The following is a 22,463-nucleotide window of genomic DNA, read 5'->3' as shown; positions in this document are numbered from 1 at the left end:
TACCAGCTGAGGCTCTGGCCTTAAATATTTAAATTACTCCACATACACTTTACAATGCAGTCCTAATCTACATAAAAGGAATGCATGGCACCCAAAACCTGGATGTCCTCATCATCATTCTGCAGATGATTTCCTATATTCATGTAATTACATAACTCCCATCCAGCATAGAATTTCTGGGAAGAAAGTCAAGGGAATTTCTCAGAAGGCAGACAAGGGACTTGTTCAGTGCTGTCCAGAATGTTATAGTTTCAATGCTCTCTCACACAAAGTGCTTTGTCTTTCCTCGGCTCTTTATAGTAATTGCCTAGACGGGTGGAGCTTGGCATTCCACTGACACAAGAGAACCTCAAGCTGTAACTTTATTACCTCCAGAAAGGATTCCTTTTTTTTTAATTATTTATTTATGTTAATGCTCAGAGCTGGTTTATATGTTTGATCAAGAACTGATATGCCCTGCGCTGTGGCAAAACATAACCCATTGCCTAATTTACTGCTTTGGATAATGCTAGTGTTCTGTCTACGGCAAGAAGAATATGATGATTTCAATACCTAGCCCTGCATTTGTCCTTGATTCATGCACCAGAACAAAATAGGCGTTGAGTCTATTTTCCCATTTAACAGAACAGGTTAATTTTTCTCTTTTATAACCTGCAATGTTATCAGCAGCAAATTACCGCTATTGATAACTCATTAGCAAATAAAATAAAAGGCAATGCTATTGACATCTGAATGCAGCTATGTCTGAACTGCATTGGTTCCTGGTTATTGGGCTTTTAGTATTCATTAAGGCCCTGTAAGCAGTCTGTGTTTAAATTGTTGATATATGCCGCATGCGTTGAAAACTTTATCTGCATTAGCTGAGACAGCGGCTTGCACCACATTTGCAGCCTAACAAACTGATTTATCACAGCTTCCTAAACTCTGTTTATGAGGCTGTTTTGTTTTTAACAGCTTAAATCAATTTTTTTTCATGTGGTGAAATTTATCAACATCTGTGTCTCACATTGCACTGGGTGTTAGCCTGGCCTGGATGATTGTAGCTTTAATACTGCAGTATACAAGGGGTGTAGTGAACTGAAAGCTGTGTGTCACTTTGATCTGCCAAGGAGTGTGTCTGACTGCTGTCAAAATGGTAGCCAATTTAAGAGGTGATACTTGGTCTAGGTGTTGTTTTCCATTCTGAAGGAAAAATACATGATCATTTGTTCTCTTGGTCTTCTATCATGACAATGGGAAAAGGCAACAGGCTACAGCAAAACACAGTATAAGAGAGCACAAAGAGGACACTCTAGTTAGACTGTGGCACTCGTTGCCACCGGATATTGATGAAGCCAAGAATTTAGTAAAATTCAAAGAGCAATTGGGCATTTATATGGATAACAAGTATTCGGAGATATAACAGTCAATGCAAACATGGAGTTTTGAAGGCTAAAATCCCTCGTGCTTCAGGGTTTAAACCAATTTCCATTAGAGATTAGGATGAGATCTCAATGGAAGTAGATTCTACCACATCTTCCTACTATGGTGTTCTCGCATCTATCTTCCTTTGAAATATCTGGCACTCCCCACTTTTGGAGACAGGATACTGGACTAGATGATCCACCGTCTGATCCTGCAAGGCAATTCCTGTTCTCTCCAGTCACCCTGTTTCCTGACTAAATACCTCATGCTGCTTTGGCTCTTTCTTGCTTACAGCTCCCGTTTCTGTTGAGAATGTGGCTCCATCTGCATTATGAATGTGTTAAAAGATGACTCCCCCATTGGACCATTCCCAGACCTAACACAATTCAGGCAGCTCCTGTGCCACTGTTCAAACACAGCTTGTCTCTGTCCACAACAATTGCCCAAGCTATGTTAGGAAGCAGTGTGCTGGAAGCCATGTTTGACCTGTCGTAACACCTGAGCCATGACATGGAGGTGGAGCGGAGCAGCACCACCTGAGGAAAAGTGCTAGAGAAACTGTACCTCAGAAATGTACCATCTCTGCCAAGCCTGCTCTCTGCACACAGGGGATATGCATCTTATAGGAGCCTAATGGAGTAATGCTCCCTCAGCTGTGCTGTCCCTGTCTCTTCACCTTGCCTTATCTCTGCCGACACTCCTCTTTTGGTATCCTGGTCTCCTCAGAGTGCAGGGAGCACAAGGGACTGCATGTGTGAGCAGAGAGCAGGCTTGGCAGAGATGGTATGTTTCTGAGGTACAGTTTCTCTAGTGCTTTCCTTCAGGGGATGTTGCTCCACGCCACCTCCAGCTCATGGCTGTGATGTTATAACATGGGTCAAACGTGGCTCCCACCATGGGAGGTACAGCTCTACATGCAGTGGCTTTGAACCAATTGTGTGTGAACTTAGCTGGACGTTGGTGAGTACCCAGCTGGCTTGCAGGCCTGCTTACAAAGAGCTTGCTATAAAATTGCTAAAAATTCGAGCAGGTCATTGTTGGGGATCCCAGAGCTTCCAGGGCAGCCCAGCAGCTCCATTTCCTTTTATGGAAAATTTCAAAACATTTCATTTTTGTTCCAAATCTGAACAAAACCAAATTTCAAAATCCTGCACAAAACAGAATTACCTTTCTCCCCCCTGCTCTACTCAAAATCTATGTATTTTTCCTATTTACCTGCCTCTGAGCATCTTATCTAATTATCTTCAGAGACACTAGGAGTGAAACAACACACAATATAGTTGTGAAACACTTTGGACCTGTAAGAAACGTGTTGTTTAGGATCTAGTAATGGTACTGAGAGCTCATTCCAGTGGCAAATATGCTAGGTCCAAGCCACTAACTCTCTTAAACCACTGCCTACTGGAAACTTTCAGGCTGCTGGATCTGTTCTGATTAGAATTCTCTCCAATGTACATAATCCATGGGACAGAGCTGTGCTGACTTTCACCAACTGAATATATGGCCATCTGTTCTTATGCCTTTGAGGAAAATATCTCAGTTTCCATGCAGTAGACTGTTCTGATTGGTACTGGCTGCATGTGTGACTATTTTACCATGGTTGTGTGTAGGTACATGAGGACCAGGGACTGTTCAAGGTCAAGAGTTGCTGGAAGAAATCAAATGTTTCATGGTAGTTGGATTCTCTCTATATGGGAATTATTCTCCATCACTGTCTGCACTGGCACCTACCTAACAAAGACAACATGTGCGATATACCATCATCATTCAGGTTCAAATATTCATGTAATGCCAATAATGTTATTTTTTGTTGCTGTGTCAGAACATATGGTGTCTGATCTCAAATACCCTTGGCTAACTCCAGGGACTTCAGTGGCATTACTTTTGATTTACGCTGCTATTGGTGAGATCAGAATCTGGCCTATGGTAGTCATGTGGAATGCTGGAAATGCACTTCAGAAAAAAAAAAGATGGCCCATGCTAGATGGCTGCTTGGCAACTGTCTTTTAATATGATGTTAACAGCGATCAGCAAGAGCACTTAATACCAGTGATTGCTTTTGTACCAGGGGACAACTTTTTCCCCTTTTCAAGCAGTCTAATTAATCTATCTATCTATCTATCTAATCTACCAACAGCTGTTAAGAATGTATATAAGAAGTCACATGAGTGTAGGGCAGATATATTCCATTTTTGCGAGCACTATCCACAAAACAAGCATACTGCACGACTCTACATTTCCTTAAGGATGGCTAAGGAGAAAGCACATGACCAGGTGATGAAACCAACAAACCATACCTGGCTTCGAAGAAGAGCTGGAATGATGAGAAACCAGAGTTACTCTCAATTTGATTTCTATTAATGCACTGTAAGTGTACATGTTTTATTTTATTGCATTCAGCAACGGCTACTACAGTACTGAGGATAGTATTGCTGTTATAAAAACACTTTCAAAGCAGACGTGCCAAACCTGTGAAAAAACTGCAGAAATTGGGCTTGTTTTTGACCTAATTGGCTTGTGAGTTGCTTGTTGGCTAGTTTTTGGCTTGTAGCTTGCGGTTTGTTTGGCTTGTAGCCAGGGCCGGCTCCAGACCCCAGCGCGCCAAGCACGCGCTTGGGGTGGCATTTTGCCGGCAGGGCGGCAGGCGGCTCCGGCGGACCTTCCGCAGTCATGCCTGCGGGAGGTCCACCGGAGCCGCGGGACCAGTGGACCTCCCGCAGGCATGACTGCGGAGGGTTCGCTGGTCCCGAGGCTCGGGTGGACCTCCCGCAGGCATGCCAGAGGATGCTCCACCGGAGCCGCGGGACCAGCGGAACCTCCGCAGGCACGTCTGCAGGAGGTCCTCCGGAGCCGCGGGATTGGCGACCACCAGAGCGCGCCCCATGGCGCGCCGCCCTGCTTGGGGCGGCGGGATTCCTAGAGCCGCCCCTGCTTGTAGCTTGTTGTTTCTTTTAATTGGCTCCTGGCAAGCAGGGGCAAGCAGGGGCAAGGGCAAGGAGAGAGTCAGGGGTGCACAGGTGTTGGGGTTCTTAGGGCTTGGCTTGTTTGGGCCTTGTTTTGAAATGGGATTAGCTTGATTTTTGGCTCATTGTGAAAGTCACAGTGCTTATTTACCGCATGAATGTTGGCAACTGTGTTTCAAAGATACTTTAAATGTAGTTGTTTCTCATATACTTATGTTTGGAATTTGGCACATAATTTTTCAGCACTGGAGATTGTTGGGGAGAGTAATTATAGGGGGAGGGAGATGATCTCCGGAGGATAAAAACAATGGAATGAGAGTCAGGATTCCTGAGTTCAATTCCTGGTTCCATCATTAAACTATGCTACAAGCACTTATGCCTGTGCCAAGGTTTATGAATGTGAGTGGTCCCATTGAGTTCAAATGGCACTACAACGTGCATACATGCTTGTGTGACTTTGGGTTAGTTATCTTTCATGTCTCAGTTTACCCATCTGTCAAATGGATACAAAAATTCCTATCTCACAGGGCTGAGGTGAGACATAATTAACATTTATAAGTACCTAAATGGGGAACAAATATTTGATAATGTGCCCTTCAATCTAGCAGAGACAGATGGCTGGAAATTTAAACTTGACAAATTCTGACCGGAAATCAGGTGTAAATTTTTAACAGTGAGGGTAATTAACCACTGGAACAATTTACCAATGGTAGTGGTGGATTCTCCAACACTGGCAATTTTTAAATCAAGATTGGATGTTTTTCTAAAAGTGATGCTCTAGAAATTATTTTGGGGTAATTCTATGACAGGAGTGGGCAAACTGTGGCCCGGGGGCTGCATTCAGCCTTTTAGACATTTTAATCTGGCCCTCAAGCTCCTTCTGGGGAGTGGGGTCTGGGGATTGCCCTGCTTCACGAGTGCTGTGGCTCCGCGCAGCTCCCAGAAGCAGCAGCATGTGCCCCTTCCAGCTCCTATGTGTAGGGGCAGCCATGGAGCTCTGCATGCTGCCTCCACCCCAAGTCCCACCCCCACAGCTCCCATTGGCCTGCAACCACGGCCAATGGGAGCTACAGGAGCGGCACCTGTGGACGGGACAGCGTGCAGAAACACCTGGCAGCGCCTCTGCATAGGAGCCGGAGAGGGGACATGCTGCTGCTTCCAGGAGCTGCTTGAGGTAAGCACCACCTGGAGCCTGCACCCCTGACCCCCTCCAGCCCCAGCCCTGATCCCCCTCCCGCAACCTGAACTCTTCATTTCTGGCCTACCTCAGAGCCCACACCCCCAGCTGGAGCCCTCAACCCCTTCCACGCCCCAACCCCCAATTTTGTGAGCATTCATGGCCCACCATACAATTTCCATACCCAGATGTGGCCCTCGGCCCAAAAAGTTTGCCCACCCCTGTTCTATGGCCTGTGTTATATGGCCTTGGAATCTATGGTGGATGGAAAGTGCAGAGTATGATTATTAACTAGGAGGTGGTATTTTTTAATAAAACATGTTGACAGGGGTTTCTGTTTACAATATGATGTCGGTGTAAAATAGACTGCCTGAAATGATATGCATATAGATGTTCTAATTGATTAGGAGAGAAGTAATCAGGCATCAAAATGCCTCCTCCATTGCGTGATGCATGCTCTCCCCTAAAGTGCTACTTGCTTGTTGTTACATTGTTCATGTTTCTTGACATCTGTTCTTCATTTCCTCCACAATAAATTCAGTGTCAGATCAACAGCATAAGGAATCTGCAGCTGTAACTTGTAGTCCACACTGGTTTTCTCACTATTTGAAAGCATTTTTTTCCTGGTGGCCCAAATAACAGTGTTCCTGTTATATAACAACCCCAACAAATACAACCAGTTCTGTCTCTGAAAAGCTTCACTATTCTTAACCGCTCTTTGATGTAACCTCTCTGCTCTTTGATGTAACCTCTCTGCTCATGTTGCCTACATGGAGTAAACAGCAATGGGTTGCAAAGATAAATCAGAAAGCAAACGAGAAACCATTCCAACCAATATGACTGCCTTGTGAGAAAGCCGTGGGCCAGGTCCTCAGCTAGCATAATTCCACTGAACTCAATAAAGCTATGCTGATTTACACATTCTGAGGATCTATCAATTATCTGGTAGAGGATGCATCTTAACCAAGTTTGTAACCACTTAAATGTGGTCGGTTCTAAACATATTTTGTGTCCAAATGGTTCATATGACCATTCAGTGGTAGGGAAGGGGTGGTTCAGAGCAGGGCTAGATGATGTGATGATAAAAACACCTGCACCCAGGTTGCCTTAGAGTTTCCACCAGTCCTGGAGCAGCTGAGTTGATGCTAGGCCAACAGCAGGCCAACTGCTGAAAATTCTCAGTGTAGACACAATCCCAGAGACTAGCCTCGTAGGAATGACCTACTCAGCTGGAAGTGGCTAGAGGGACTCTAATGTGTTAGGGATACCAGGTATTTCTCATCAGCCTGTTTTCTGTCTAGCACTTTCTGCCAATAGAGATGGGTTTGAGCTGAATAATTTGGATCTGGATTGTGAGTCCCCCAAATCCCCACTTTTAGAGATTTGGATCAGCCATGAACTTTGGATGCAGGTTTGGATTCCAACCCTTCCCAGCCTACTTGAAGTCATGGGGTGTTTTGATCCAAGGCTTTGCTTCAGGCCCATCTCTAGCTGTTAACAAAGCCACATGCCTCATAAATAGAGTTATTATTTCTTGTTCTTCCATTCAGCCCCTGCCAGTGTGAAATATGAATGGGAAAAAACAAGAAACCCCTGCAAGCAGAGATCATTTTAGGAGTGATTGACTCCTGTAACTCAGTGCTACCTTCGAGGAACACGGCTAGAGCCAGCCAAAAACACCATCTGTCAGTGGCAGAATGTGTAAATGTATCTCTATTTATGAATTCTCGAGTTGTGAGACAATAAATGGTCTGCATATCTGTACATAAAATAGCACCGAGTTTTGTTAAATATCCGATTCCAAAGCACCTGCAGCTCACGGTCACGTTAAAATAAAACCAGGCAGGTCTGTAGCAGCCAACAGGAACCATTACATAGCTTACATGTCTCCTGGGGGGCTTGCAAAGCTATTTTGGCGAATGTAGCATAGCTGACTATGGAAAAGAAACAGCAATTTGATTAACAGGCTTTCCCAGACTATTTAGCAGGAGTTTCCAATGCCCTTCACCTAATAATTAGCTGGCTCTCAGATGGTATACCATTCACATTTGCATCAGCTGCAAGGATCAGCGGGCATGATGGCCTGGCTACACAGGCATATTATTACAGTTTAATAAACTTGTGTTCAAACAATGGGGCTTTTTAGGGCCTGATTCTGCCATTTTTACTCATACTGAGTCATGCCACTCCAATCAGTTGGACTCCTGACACAGAGAGGTACCGTTCCATGTGACTAGGGGTACAGACCCGGGCCTTTGATGCGGTGGGGAAAATCCAGTTAACTGAGGGCTTCTTGGTGCCGTTAGGAAGGGCTCTTGTATTCAGGTGATGAAAGGGTCAGCAGAGCGCAGTCAAAGCATCAGTGTCCATGGCCCATTCCTGTTTTCTTTCAATAGCTCCCCTCCCGTCCTGTCTTTCTCCATCTGACTGGTCCACTCCAGCCCCCAGATAAGAGAGTGACCCATTAACTACCACACTCCTAACTTGCTTTAGAACAACTGCCACTGTCTCAAGGCAGGTGTACCCCAGAAAGTCTGTCTTCAATCCAGCTGTCAAAACAATGTCACATGTGGCTCAGTGTACCTATTCTGCAGGAGAATAGTTAAGATTTCATGGACTGAATATTGATAGAGTGTGGAGCAGTTCCACAAGCTGTTGTAGAAATTCTAAATATCATTTAGATAAAGCAATTTATGAATCACAGAAAGTTTGATTCACTTCGAATGTCTCCAGCCCTTTCTGTTCAACATAAACATTTTTCTAACCTATGCCCCCACCCTATTTGTCAAGTGCTGTGTTACGACATAATGTCTCCCTGTACATTTGCCTCATTTACATCTAAACCCCTATGGCACAGCCTTTTTTACAGCCACACAGTGCTTTCAGTTGTGTAGACCAGTGGTTCTCAACGTCAGGCTGCTGCTTGTTCAGGGAAAGCCCCTGGTGGGCTGGGCTAGTTTGTTTACCTGCCTCGTCTGCAGGTTCAGCCGATCATGGCTCCCACTGGCAGTGGTTCACTGCTCCAGGCCAATGGGAGCTGTGGGAAGCGGCGCAGGCCGAGGGATGTGCTGGCCGCCCTTCCCGCAGCCCCCATTGGCCTGGAGCGGTGAACCGCGGCCAGTGGGAGCCGCGATCAGACGAACCTGCGGACGTGGCAGGCAAACAAACTGGCCCGGCCCACCAGGGGCTTTCCCTGAACAAGCGGTGGACCGACTTTGAGAACCAGTGGTGTAGACGGTATACAATATACATTTTACTTGCTATATGTGCCTTGGGGATTTTAATTTTGTGTTATATAGGTTATGTCAGTAGTTCTCAAACTTTTGTACTAGTGACCCCTTTCACACAGGAAACCTCTGAGTGCGACCCCCCCTTATAAATTAAAAACACTTTTTAATATATGTAACACCATTATAAATACTGGAAGCAAAGTGAGGTTTGGGTGGAGACTGACAGCTCATGACCCCCCATGTAATACACTCACGACCCCTTAAGGGGTCCCGACCCCCAGTTTGAGAACCCCTGGGTTATGCTATACGACAATTAGCCTGGATCCAGGCCAGTTTCCATTTGCATGGTCAGAAGACATTTTCTTCTTACGAATCCCATTTGCTGTTCAAAGGATCCATTTCCAATCATCTCCTAGCAATTTGTTAGTTTGATCTTTACACGAATTTTGGGAGGCCACATTAAGTTTGGGTGGAGTGACTCAGAATACTGTAGGATTATAGAGCAGTAGGGAACTGTCTGGATCATTTTACTGTTAATTTCTAGTCTTTCCAAAATTTGGGTTTTTTTAAACAGGTGCTGAATTTATTTATTTTTTTAAAGTGTATAGTCTTGGGGTATTCGCTGAACACCACGGAAACACACTCTCAGCCCTTAACTCGTGTTTATTGCCTACCCATTTTACAGTGTTGTGCCTCTTCTCTATATATGAATATTATCCTTTGGCTATCAGTGACTCTCTTCCCAGGGGAACCCAGCTGGTGATTTTGTTTTAAGTCTCATAGATTCAGGATGCAGAGTGAATGTGATGATTGTCAATAATGTGTTGCATCTTAAAAAGCTTCTAACAATGTGGCATGTTTCTTTGCAGCTTGTTACAGCAGAATCATTTTGACATGTACTCAAGTCACCTCTGTAATAGGAAGAAATTATCTAGTCATGATTGTACTATCGTTCCCACTTTCAGTGTAGGATTAACATCAATCAGCTGGACAGCATGATTGATTTTCTAATTAATGAGGCATTTGTATCAGCTTGCATATCCACACAAAACTTAATGGGTTCTCTACTGTATCTTAAGAGATTTTTTTTGGTGTGGAAATTTAGTCTCACACTTAGGGACCTTTAACTAGGGATAAAGCTAGTTAGCCCTTCACTTCACACCTAGATCTGACATGGCAAATGCTGCTACAAAAAGTATTTCAACAACAAATACAATCAAAAGCTTATTTGGAACAATGACCTTCTTACTAAATACCCACACACGCTTGACAGAGTTAAATAACACAACTTCAAAAATTACAATGAAAAGAAATTGCACAGAAAAAGGAGGGAAAGTAAGAGGTGTGGAAAATGGAGAAATATCTTCAGCAGAAAGATCCAAATGCAGTAGCTGGAGAGCTCATGAGGCTGGAGGATGCAGGAAAGTTATTCTAGATACCAGGAGATCTGATGACTTTTATCTGAGCCCAGACTGGGACTGGGTGAGGGGACAAACATCTGTTGCTAGATGAATTAAGAGAGTAGAGAGTGACATTGGGGGCTAGATCCTAAATTGCGCTCAGTGCGGGACTAAGAGGGCATCACTTTTCGCCTGGGCTTGGCCGGGTCCCTACCTAATCCCTGGTGTTAGAGCAGCCCTGATTCAGCTTTAACTAGTTTATGCCCAGCTGTTGACAATGTACTGCTAGGTCAGATTTTAGGGACATCTTGACCATGGCCTCTCTCTCTTGAACCAGGGCAGGAAGGGGTAGGGGACGGTGGATTAGCAGCTGCTAGGGCAACCCTATGCCACCTACAGATTTCATCCCACAGGCAAAACCTCAAAGGGCTGGATCTACTGGCTATTTCAGCTGCCAAGGTCAGCACTATGGTCCATAAGGTGAACTGGAGCATTTCCTTGAAAAATAATTTTTTTTTAAAAATCCCTTAAGAAAAGCCATCCTGCTTGGAAATCCTATTCTGGGCTACAGCAGCTAATTGCTGCGCTTGCATAAATGATTTACATGTGTTTGCTTTGGATAACGCAGGGTTTGCGGATCCAAGGATCCCCCCTCTTTCCATTTCCAAAGGCTCCGATTGCAGGTTTTCCTTGCCAAGAGGCATGGCAGGGTTTGTCCCAGTACTCCCATAACATGATGCATTCTTGATTCAATTTCCTTAAGAAAAGGAGATGAAACCCTGTGCAGCTCGGCCGGAATGTCTTGTGGGACCGAATTGAAGGAGAAAACTTACTTTCGAAATTCTGGTATGCCAGCTTCTTGTCATGTGTGTGACCTTTGCTTGCAGGCAGACACTGGGGAGTAAAATTGAAATCAATGAGAAAAACTAGTATCTCTTTCAGCTTGGCTCCAGTCTGCCTGCTGACTGGAGAAAGTGGTTTTTAATTCCTATGTCATGTCTTATGTTAACTCTACAAGGCCAGATCTTCACTCCCAATGCTGAACACCCACTGGCCTCAAGGCCCATAAGAGAAAAAATATGAGATGAGGACTAAATATTCCAGGTAAACCAAATGAAATGAGGTCCAATAGTTACTGGGATTTTTAAATCTGCTTTACACATTAAGCACAGTACAGATGGGAGCCCTAGGCAGACTTCACACAATCTTCTGCTTTGATTTACACCTGTGCAGCTCCATCACATGAGACTATAAATCTGACTACAAATGATAGGAATTAATGCAGAATTTGGCCCTTAGCCCTTACCAACTGTCTAGAGAATGAACAAGCTTCGGTGCCTTAAAATAAATAGGCATACACAAGCCTGTGATGCTTTAGATCAATTATATTATGTGAAACAACCACAATCATTTTCCATGTGTGTTGAGCATATAATAATAAAAATAATCATTCAGAGGGAGATTTTCAGCCAGTCAGCGTTTAAGGGACAATGTCAGCGTAAAGCTTATGAGAAAACAAGTTGTTCCCTCTTTTAATAAAGAGCAACTCAGTCTGCAAAGAACGCCCATTGCAGTAAGAGATGACTGCTCTGGGGATTGTACAGTACAGTAAGGGCAAGACTGAAATCCTTATTCCCACTGAGCACCTGAGTAGCCCAGTTTAAATTAGTGGGCATTACTTGCAGAGTAAGGTACTACTCCAGATGTGTAAGGGTGACCACAATTTGGCCCAAAGCACGCTGTGCCATCCTAAGCACTACATAACACTCCATGCTCCTTGTGTGGAGTGGCTGGAGGAGAGGACACTAATATAATATGAATGGCTGACAGGCTTGCTTTATCAAACTGCATGTACGCCTCCCTCCCCAGCTCCTCAGCAGACAGCAGCCATGTTTCTCCCTCTCCTTGGAGCAAGTCATTTAGCCTGGGTTGCTTTGAAAAATCCTACCCTGTTTTATATGTGAAGCTAAATGTGAGAAGTTTGCCAAGGGAGTGACTTGACTCTCCCTGCTGGATGTATTAGCTCTGCTGATGGGACACTGCCCTAATATCGCTGCCCAGCAAGGGAGCTGATGCACCATATTTGCCACATTGCTTTAATTTGGCCATTTGTTATTACACAGGGGAGCAATAAAAGCAAATGACATGCAGGTGGTTCCAGGTGAGTTACATCTGCTGTTCCTTTAAAGCTACTGATCCGAACTACACAGCTGTAGCCTCTCCCAGCATTAGCTCTGACAGGAGGTACTGTACCAACTAGCTGTCATACCCTCTGTAGGCTTGAATGACTCTTTGAGCAACGCTGAGCCATTTGCAGTGTTGCAGGAGGGCAGCTGGGAGGGAGAGGACCACACAGTCAGTGTCTAACAGCTGCTCGGTGGAGTGTTATGGAAAGCCTGAGCAGTGTCTTTGATCCTGAGACATATGATCCGGTGACTTATTTCTGATTTACTTTCTCAATCACTGCCACACAACCATGCACTGCTTCTCTTTCCCTCTCCGGCAAAGGAGCTACTGCTGATTCAAGGGAGGCAGAAATACATTAGCTCTCAGAATAGGGAGAAAGGAAAGAGGAGGGATTTGGGGAACAGGAAATGAAATTGCAGCCACGTCTGCCTTTTTGCCATACACCTTTCTTTATTATTAGAGCTTGACATACACCACAGCACTTGGATCTGGTTTCAGGTTTCACACCCCTCACCTTTGCTGCCCCAGTTCAGATTAAGGGGTTTGGTTCAGACAATAGACTAGTTGTGAAACGTGGATCTGGATCTAGCTTCAGATTTTGACTTCTCCTCCCTCCTAAAGCGCATAAAGGGGCGTTGGTTCAGGCTCATTACAGAAATAGCTTTACTGGGGTTTTTCTTTGCATCCATGCAATGCACAATCCTCTCACACAGCAAAATCAAGAGGCATATCAAGTGGTATCCCGCAGGGATCAGTTCTGGATCCCGTTCTGTTCAATATCTTCATCAATGATTTAGATAATGGCATACAGAGTATACTTATAAAGCGGACTATACCAAGCTGAGAGGGGTTGCAAGTGCTTTGGAAGACAGGATTAAAATTCAAAATGATCAGGACAAACTAGAGAAATGGTCTGAAGTAAATAGGATGAAATCCAATAAGGACAAATGCAAAGTACTCCACTTAGGAAGGAATAATCAGTTGCACAAATACAAAATGGGAAATGACTGTCTAGGAGGGAGTGCTGTAGAAAGGGATCTGGGCATCAGAATGGATCACAAGCTAAATACGAGCCAACAATGTAACACTTGCAAAAAAGCAAACATCATTCTGGGATGTATTAGCAGGAGTGTTGTAAGCAAGACAAGAGAAGTAATTCTTCTGCTCTACTCCATGCTGATTAGGCTACAACTGAAGTATTGAGTCCAATTCTGGGCACCACATTTCAGGAAGGATGTGGACAAATTGGAGAAACTCCAGAGAAGAGCAACAAAAATGATTAAAGGTCTAGAAAACATGACCTATGAGGGAAGATTGAAAAAAATTGGGTTTGTTTAGTCTGGAAAAGAGAAGACAGAGAGGACATGATAACAGTTTTCAAGTACATAAAAAGTTGTCACAAGGAGGAGGGAGAAAAATTGTTCTTTTTAACCTCTGAGGATAGGACAAGAAGCAATGGGCTTAAATTGCAGCAAGGGCAGTTTAGGTTGCACATTAGGAAAAGGTTCCTGTCAGGGTGGTTAAACACTGGAATAAATTGCCTAGGGAGGTTGTGGAATCTCCATCATTGGAGATTTGTAAGAGCAGGTTAGACAAACACCTGCCAGGGATGGTCTAGATAATACTTAGTCCTGCCTTGAGTGCAGGGGACTGGACTAGATGACCTCTCAAAGTCCCTTCCACTTGTATGATCCTAAGAAAAAGCAAAGTGTGTTAGCTTCAGAAGAAGGACTATTAACTACCTTCTGAATCACCAATGCAAAGAATCCTTCAGTGCCTTTAGACATTTTAGTGAGGGCTTCAGCAAACACTGTTTCCTAGCTGCAACCCTCCTTTCCCAGCCCGCCTGCAGCAGGACAACACGTCATGGGCCAGATTTTCAAAAAATGTCATTTCCCATTTAGCCAGCCTACTGAGCGCTTCTGAAAATCTGGCCTCAAATGTGGTTGCTGAGCACTGGAAAAGTTGGCCCAGAGTTCTTTTCAAAATACGGCCTGAAGTATTATTCCCTCTGTCACAGGAACCATGGGCTGCAAACTCATGTTCGTTCAGTGTGAGAAAGAAGGGCACAAACCTGAACAGTCACGATACTGAACTTCAGGTTTTGCATTTTTTTTAAGGTGGCTTAACTCATCATACACAAGCCCCAGTAATATCCCTTAGCAAGGACCAAGATTTCCCCAAGACCGTGAGTCTGAACTGAGTCATGGCCACTACGACCTTGTTTAAGACCTGGAAACCAGTGTAAGGGGCTTCTGTCTTTTTCTCTATTTGGCTTAAGCCTATCAAATGCCTATATCTTTACATGAGTCCCGTCCGTCCCGCCCCCAGCTATGTGGGGGGGGGAAGAGGGATACATAATTAAAACAATCTGCACCTGGACCCCCACCAAGACCCACTCCCCCAGCACCCAGACACACTGATGAGTCTCCACATCCAGGCTCCCACAGCCAAGCCTCATCCCCCCACCCCTGGACCCCCGTGCAGAATCCCATTGCCCCTGTACCTGGAACTCCCCAACAAACCCCTGTGCATCTGGATCCCCCACAACCCACCCGCATCCAAATTGCCGCATACAGAACCTGCTCATTGCACACCTGGATCCTCCCACACTAAGTCCCTCCACACTTAGATCCTGACAAGCTGAGGCTGCCTGGCCACACCTGGCGTGGAGGGGCAAGGCTCAGGGGTGTGTTTCTCGGGCAGGCCCGGCCCTTGCACTGTGTAAGGATCAGGAGCAGCCTCACCGCCAGTCCATGTCCTAAGGGGGTGGGGAGCACTGCAGGGTGATCCCCCACCTCCATGCAGCCAGTGGCCTGTGCACCCCACTGCCACACTTATTTATTGACAAAATCTGCAGAATTTTGCAGAATTTTTATTTTTGGTGCAGAATTTTTAATTTGGGGGCACAGAATTCCCTCAGGAGTAAATCTGACCTGTACTGTGTGGGCCAAGGTACAGGTCTCTCACTGGGCACTCTTCAGTCAACTGGGTGGTGCCTCTTTCTCTTTTTGATACACCTCAGCAAATGGCAGGCTGGTTTCTTACCCACTGACCAGGGAAAAGTACAGTCAGGTACCTTTCAACGAATGTGCCAGGAAAGGACTGTCAGATGGCAAATTTGTCTTGATCAAGAGGTGGCAGTGTGGGCCAGTGAAGAGGGAAATAATAGGCTTCCTGTGTGACCTTGGTAGATCTTTCTATGCATCATTTCCCCCCTCTGTCATCTGTTGAATAACAAGAGATGCTGTTACTTACCTCAGTGAAGTGTAGCTGAGACCTAGTGATGAAAAGTGTTACATAGAATATCAGGGTTGGAAGGGACCTCAGGAGGTCATCTAGTCCAACCCCCCTGCTCAAAGGAGGATCAATCCCAAGGTAGATTTTTACTGCAGATCCTTAAATGGCCCCCTCAAGGATTGAACTCACAAACCCCAGGTTCAGCAGGCCAATGTGCAAACCACTGAGTTATCCCTCCCCATGCTGTTACTAATTCTGATCATCACTTTCAAATGGGCCAGTAGGGATTGATACAGAGCTTCTTAAGAGCCAACCGGCCATCTTGAAGGTGCTCATTGGTCCTAGAGTAAATGAGGCAGAATTGAAGGGTCAAGGCTAGCACCCAGCAATACCCAAAGCCCTAAAAAGGAAGCATTATTTCAATAAGTTGTGGCAAAATATGCCTAAAACCTAACTTTCCTTTTGTCTTTCATCCAGATACATGCAATGGCCTTTAGCATCCCAGTGGATCCAAGCACTGTGCTGATAGACGAGCACCACCTACTCTAGATTAGCCACTCAGCAACCTAGGTTTTCCCTCCAAGATTTTCCTCTCAAGTACTGACCAAACCTGATGCTGTTTAGCTGATGAGATCACTGCCTGAGGCAGATGGCTGCAGGCATGTGTAACCTATATAATTTGTTCTGCTATTATAAAGAATCTCTGGATTCAGGCAGGCTTCTGATTTTCTTGCTTCCAGCCCTTTCCATCCCAGTAGGACCTCCTAACAGATAACCATTATTTTATATCCTGTTTTGAATGAGGAATTGCATATATATATTTATCCTCAATATTTTTGTATTGTTGCTATGATTCTTGATTGAAACAACATGAGGTGTTAGATCATTAAATAGTAACACCTACTTTATCAAGTTGTTAAAATCTAAGTGAGATCCATGTTAAAACTATTATATGTTTTTATCCTTCTGGGGCATTTGTCATCCCTAATTAAGCTTGGATCATATAATAATCTGTGTAATCACCTTATTGATTCTTGTAAATGTGCAATCATTTATTGTTTTGTTTCTTCTGTTTGCTGAAGGGCATTTATTTTGTGAGAGAATTGCTATGTAAAAGGGACAGACTCAGGGTATGTCTACACTACCCGCTGGATTGGTGGGCAGCGATTGATCCAGCAGGGATCGATTTATCGCGTCTAGTCTAGACACGATAAATTAACCCCTGAGCCCTCTCCCGTCGACTCCTGTACTCTAGCGCTGCGAGAGGCACAAGCAGAGTTGACAGGAGAGTGGCAGCAGTCGACTCACCACGGTGAAGACACCATGGTAAGTCGATCTAAGTACATCGACTTCAGCTACATTATTCACGTAACTGAAGTTGTGTAACTTAGATCACCCTCCTCCGCCCCCATCCAGTGTAGACCAGGGCTCAGTCTCCTGCATCCCTGATCTGAAATCACCTGGGTTATTCAACGAATTTACAAATCCATTATACCTTATTAATTAAAACTTTTAAAACCTTTTTCTTCTCAAGTGACATTCAGTTTCACTGTGGGTTTTTGAAAAAAAAAAAAAAGAAAAGAGAAACAGGTTAGCCAGTCATTCCTCTAAAAGGCACTGCTATAATTTTCAGTCTTGCTGCACCAGATGACCCTAGGCATTGATTCAAACCAGGTATATCTGAGTTCTACCACATTATTAAGAAAGGTGACGTTTCGTCATATGAACAGATTCTGTATGTTACCTAACACCTACCATGTATTTCTGAACCTCAGATATTTCATTAACAAGTACAAAGTACTATTACAGGTTTCAGAGTAGCAGCCGTGTTAGTCTGTATCCGCAAAAAGAACAGGAGTACTTGTGGCACCTTAAAGACTAACAAATTTATTTTAGCATGAGCTTTCGTGAGCTGCAGCTCACTTCTTTGGATGGTTCCATTCTATGCATCCGAAGAAGTGAGCTGCAGCTCACGAAAGCTCATGCTAAAATAAATTTGTTAGTCTTTAAGGTGCCACAAGTACTCCTGTTCTTTTTTCAAAGTACTATTACTTCACCCAGTAAATGTACTAGAAGGTATTTTCATTAATTCTTTGACTCCTAAAGGAGTTGCCTCTAAAATTATTTGAGCCATATCCTCAACTAGTGTAAACTGATGTAGCTTCACTGATGTCAATGTAGCTACTTGGGTTTACACCAGCTGAGGATCTGGCCTTCAATATCTAAGTAACTTGAGCTAGGTGACAAAAACTTTTACATTTCCCGAACCAAAAAGAAATTCTGGTTTCATATTTATAAATATACACATCAAATTTCCATCTGTGCTCTCTAGCATACTATGCAACACCACCTAATATACAATATTGAAAGCTCTGTTGGGAAAGATGTGGAAAACTTTCATAATTCATCCAACGTTAGTCTTTTGCAAACGGTATCAATTTTTTTAAGTCTCCTTGAAAGTTGGCAGGGTTTTAACTGGTCTATAAGGATCTAATATCTTCAGCTGTACCCCACTTTGGCTAAGTAGAAATACATTTGATATCACATTTAATGTCTGGATGGCACACCACTGGTGCTAAGGGTTTAACATGCCATCAGGCTTCTGCCTTCTCCAACCCAGCATGGCTAATAACTATTCAGGCTTCCATTCAAGGGGAACGCTTTTGTATGCACTGGGATACAGCACCATCAGACACAGCGTCTTGTTTTCTTTTCAGTCGTATAGAAATGTAGCTCAGTCAACTGTGTTGGCATTAGGTGCACGCACGCACACCCCCCAACCGTTAACAAACAGACAAAAGCAAGGAGAATGTCAAAAAGAGTGTTGGATAAACACATTTCAAATACTACAATTCCTTTTCTCTTGAGTTGTTTCCCCTTCTCTCATCTAAAATATTTCCATGGAGGATTCATCTTTCCTTAATCACAAAATGTTGTGCAGTGTCTGTCTAATATTAAAATCTCTTTTGATTTTCTATGGGTATTCTGTTAATTAGTAGGTTTCTCCTCCCGACTAGGCTGTAAATGGAAAGAGTACATACTAAACCGATTGCCCTATTTACAGAGCTACTCGTAGGAATGCTAAGATGGATTAACATGCATAACAGACGGCTTATGACCCTGGGAGACAGAAGAACCTGAAATAACCTTAATATCCTGTCAACTTGCATTACCAAACCCTAGTGAACAAGAAGACCCTATTTCATAGTCTGTCTTGGAAGGGAAGTCTATATCTTTATCTGGATTTTGTTATTTTTGGTCCATCTTTTCAAATGATAGGATTATTGTTTTTCCCTTCATTTTTCTGAAGGAAACAAAATGGTGAGCTCCCCCACATTAAACACCCCCCTCTCCCACCAGCTGCAGCTTCTTTGGTGTGCGCTGACACAATTGCTTTGCAGTCATGCAGCCTAAGTGTTAACCAAAACAGTTGTGAGTAATGTTGCTGAAGTCCTTTCTTCATTTAGAGAGGGTATCGATATGTCAGAGGAAAAAATAGCATGGGAGGGGGGCGGGAATCTACAAAAATCTTAAATTCTTTCCTTTCTCTTATTTTACTATTATCAGTATGTCCCTTGCTGAATTTAAAGCTGTCCCAATTTGGGATGTATCAAGCCCCTGTGTGCCTTTAATGCACATGCACTAATACACCTTATAAAACTAGACATGACTTTCATGTTTGCAAATGCTTATCCAAATCCAGAAAAAAATACAGGTTTCGTCCAAATCCAAATTGAAACCCCATATATGGGTCAGCTCTAATTATTTTGTTTCCAGCCATTTCTAGTCCACAAATCCAGCTGTGCACTAGCTGATTGTATTTACAGCCTCTACAAGGCAAAGCATGGAAGGCAATTTACTATAATGAGATGGCAGCCACAATGAAGACTGTTTTACATACAATACTGGAGTCAGGCCTTCCCTTTCTCAGGCCTGGCTGTTGGAATTCAGAAGGGCAGCAGTGAAGTTTTTCTTGGATGGGGCATCTACCTAATTTCTCCTTCATCCCTCAAATGCCTTCAGTCGCTCCTCTCCCCTTACGCTTCTTTGCCTGAGACTAGGCACAGGAAGTTGGAGTGCTGATCACTGTGTTCAGACAGCAGAAGTCCCAGTTGTAGCTGTCCTGAAAATCAGGTATGTCAAAAGGTAAATCTGTATCACACAGGGGTTTGCATACTGAACCCCGCTATTCAGGGTGCATGGATGTGACCTGCCATCACTCCTGAAGATCCACAAAGGGGTTCAACTTCAGTGAATTCTGACTCTAAGGCCTGGTCTACACTGGGGGGGGGTCGATCTAAGGTACGCAACTTCAGCTACACGAATAGTGTAGCTGAAGTCGAAGTACCTTAGTTCGAATTACTTACCCGTCCTCACAGCGCGGGATCGACGTCCGCGGCTCCCCCGTCGACTCCGCCACCGCCGTTCGCGGTGGTGGAGTTCCGGAGTCGAAGGGAGCGCGTTCGGAGTTCGATATATCGCGTCTAGATGAGACGTGATATATCGAACTCCGAGAAATCGATTGCTACCCGCCGATATGGACCCTCCTAACACACACATACACACACACACCTGATCCATCACTACAACTCCCCCCCCTCCAGACTGTTATTGCCCATCAGCATTTCCCAAGACTCCCAGCCTCTCTCCTTTTTACCTTAAAGGTCTTGGCAGGCAGTGAGGGACACTGCTTGAGGTATAAGGAGGCTTACCACCTTCCAAACTATGCATAAACTTCCTCAAGAATGGGCTGAGTTTCACAGGTGTTCAGAAATCATAGTGATGAGGGCTATTTAAGTATATAGATGGATACCTTGAATTTCAAACCCAAGGTTCAGTTTTGAGGTTTTGAGGTTCAGTGTGAATATTTTGTATAGTTTGGCTCTAAATAGTCCAATAAAAATTAAATGTTGCCTTTTTATTTTTGCAATATTGAATCATTTCACTCCTTTCCAGATAAAAACAAATTGGTTACAGAAGAAGAAAATAAGGACTGGACCAAAACTTCACTCAAATCTTAAAATGAAGCTAATGTCTTCCCTAATGTTAGTAATGTTACCCATATACAGGCTCATCTCTACGATCTTCCTATCTCTTCCTCTGCCCTAACAGTCATCCTGCCTTTACTGACATCCATTTTAGAGTCTCCGCAAGATCTGACCAGGACAAAAGGTGGAGTAATGTATTATTGGCTATTTCTGGAAGCCTTAGAGTGGTGGTACATCAACTTTGTCATTCTGAAGACCACATTGTAAGAGAGGTCTCCTGATGGATGATCTTCCAATCTCCCAACTCCGCTGTGTTCTCCAAACACTTCATTTGGCTGATCACTGTGAAATGCTCCAAGCACCACATGGGAGAATACTTGCCCTTAAGTATGAGATCTGATTGAAAGAATCATCATGTTAGAACCCTGAAGAGAAAGTGCTAGGTCTGACTCAATCCCCACCCTATTCTACAATAAATTACTGTAAAAGGAAAGAACCATGTTGAAAGTTGGAAAAAAGGACTCAAGAGATGGTAGGATAGTCACATGGGAGATATCTAGCTGGGATGAAATGTTGCGGTGATGGAGGGGAAATAATTAAGATAAATAAAAGGGAGAAGGGAGACTTCAAATATTTCAGAAAAATTTGGCTATGGAGGGTCATATTCAAACATCAGGCCAAATCTGCAACCAGAGAGTAGATTTTGGCTCTTTCCTTACAAGCTTTTTCAAGTTTGTCTATAACTAAACTTTTGTTTAGTTATAGGCAAACTTAGCATGCTTAGATGTTATTTACTTTACTTGATACATTTTTTTCTGAAGCAAGAGACAAAGGAAAGAGCAGATGCAAAAAATAAGACATAAAATTAAAGGACAGTGTTTGTCTTGTTCAAATATCACCAGGAAAGAGAACTGATAGCAATCTTTTGTGCCCATGCCTTATTTTACTAGGAGCCTTTAATTAATACACTAAGGCTCAGTACTAATGTTAAGAACCAGCAGCTTCCGTAAAAGTATCCAGCTCGGCTCAAGGGCAATGTGATTCTAACTAACCATTCTTAAATATCCGATCCAGAATACACTGAATGTGTGAAACATGGGATGGATACTTCTGAGGCTGTGTCTACCTGTTTTTTTTCCCCCAAAGTCCAGGTCTAGTAGGTATCTTTCTAGAAGATTCGACAGCTTGTCCACATATTCTGGAACTTTTTCTGACATGTGACAATCTTCTCCTGAGTCCCTGTGCCAAATACACACACAAATACTACATAATTCTCCTGTTGCTCACGATGGCACCCTACAGGGATGGGATTTCCAAGAGAGCTCAACGCTGGTCTCGCATTGCTTCCATTGACCCCAATGGGATTTTGAGCTCCTGGTGAAGAGTTAAGCCCATATTGAGTACTTTTGAAAATCACACTTTTGTTCCAAGAGATTAGCTGGTGGATGGACCAGTCTTATTCAGATTGATTAGTGGAAGTTGATTGTCTTGGGGGGATAAAATAGCTTTTTCCCTTTGGTCTTAACCTGAGAAACTGTTAAATAACATTTTAAATTAGGGGCCTCTGAGAACCCACAGGGAAAGAGGCTATGGTTAGGTTCAAGCCATTTTTGAATGCTCCTAATCCTGGAAAGCTATGGGGGCTGAAAATGCTCCTACTGTAACTTAGACACACCTAGGGACCTGCCTAAGTGATAGCAGACTCCTGGAGCTACCCTAAAGGCTGCCATACTGCCCGGAATCTCTTCAGTGCTATGTGCTGAGGCCTGGCCCTGACATAGCCCCTGCACCAAGCCTTGAGAACAGGTCCTCTAAAGATAACCTTATGGTTTTCTTCCACAGTGCCTCCACCAAGGGAATTCTCCCCTGGCTGG

General features: G+C 43.9%; 1 long non-coding RNA gene across 3 annotated transcripts in view; it reads right to left on the bottom strand.

Moving 5' to 3' along the window:
• Nucleotides 1-22,463, bottom strand: part of LOC123377738 — a 135,786-nt gene that overhangs the window by 76,207 nt on the left and 37,116 nt on the right. For 2 of the 3 annotated variants that reach the window (XR_006582301.1, XR_006582302.1), the window contains exon 3: nucleotides 11,008-11,068. This is a non-coding gene — a long non-coding RNA (uncharacterized LOC123377738). Of the gene's footprint in view, nucleotides 1-1,602; nucleotides 1,729-11,007; nucleotides 11,069-22,463 lie in introns of those variants that run through there. The other variant, XR_006582299.1, reaches the window with a different exon arrangement.

Source organism: Mauremys mutica, chromosome 9 (assembly GCF_020497125.1).
Source record: "Mauremys mutica isolate MM-2020 ecotype Southern chromosome 9, ASM2049712v1, whole genome shotgun sequence".
Lineage (NCBI taxonomy): Eukaryota > Metazoa > Chordata > Testudines > Geoemydidae > Mauremys > Mauremys mutica.
Note: the sequence above shows the minus strand (reverse complement) of the source record. Positions and strands in the feature narration are given on the sequence as shown.